This window comes from Oncorhynchus mykiss, chromosome 4 (assembly GCF_057628025.1).
Source record: "Oncorhynchus mykiss isolate SJ-2025 chromosome 4, ASM5762802v1, whole genome shotgun sequence".
Classification (NCBI taxonomy): domain Eukaryota; kingdom Metazoa; phylum Chordata; class Actinopteri; order Salmoniformes; family Salmonidae; genus Oncorhynchus; species Oncorhynchus mykiss.
Window position 1 is genome coordinate 6,854,021 of NC_143025.1, and position 922 is coordinate 6,854,942.

The 922-nt window shown below is 37.4% G+C and overlaps 1 pseudogene; it reads left to right on the top strand.

The window, feature by feature from the left end:
• The first annotated feature begins 261 nt into the window (after positions 1 to 261).
• On the top strand, positions 262 to 441 carry LOC118945903 (U2 spliceosomal RNA; annotated as a pseudogene).
• The last annotated feature ends 481 nt before the right edge of the window (positions 442 to 922 follow it).

Consider the following 922-nt stretch of genomic DNA (forward strand, 5'->3'; position numbering starts at 1 on the left):
TTAACATGTTCCTCATGTCTTAAAAATGTTTTACCTTTGTTAGATCATTAGTACACATTTTAAATGGCTTTTACAGATTTGATGTTTTTACAAGGAAAGTACTTTTATTCATGGTTGTTTTCATTAGTTTTAACAACATGTACTTTTTAACAAATTTAAATGTAACTTTCAAATGCTGTGTTTTATGCTTTTTTTGCCGTTTTTATGTGTATCAATGATGTAAAAAATGTTTGAGCTGTTTTTTAAAGGAAATGTGTCAATAAAACTTTTCCAAAAGAAAAAAATAATCTGTTCTTATCAGTTTAATATCTGATACGTCCCCTATCTGGGGACCATATATTAAATTGATTTTTGGAATAGGGAGATGGAATAGGGGCTTGCTCCGTCCACTCCACGCATCGACCTGGTAATTGCAGTACCTCCAGGAACGGTGCACCCCCTGCCTCCAGGAACGGTAACGGTGCACCCCCTGCCTCCAGGAATGGTGCACCCCCTGCCTCCAGGAACGGTGCACCCCCTGCCTCCAGGAACGGTGCACTCCCTGCCTCCAGGAACGGTGCACCCCCTTCCGTTGTCAATATACATGTTCATGGATTTAGATTCTTTGAAATATGAGCTACTTTTGAACAAATCAAATCAAATTTTTATTTGTCACATACACATGGTTAGCAGATGTTAATGCGAGTGTAGCGAAATGCTTGTATGTTCGTTAATGTTCATGTAGCTGTTTCACCGAAGGTTATTGTAATTTTTATCTATATTGATATATGCTCCTGCTTTGTAATGTAAGCGATGTTTGTTTGTATTACAAAGTGATGGCTGTTTCTCCTTCTTTACAACACAGATTATCCATTATATTGACCAGATACTAGTGGCCGCTCTAACAAGGAATATATACAGTATATATACCAACAATGCAGTT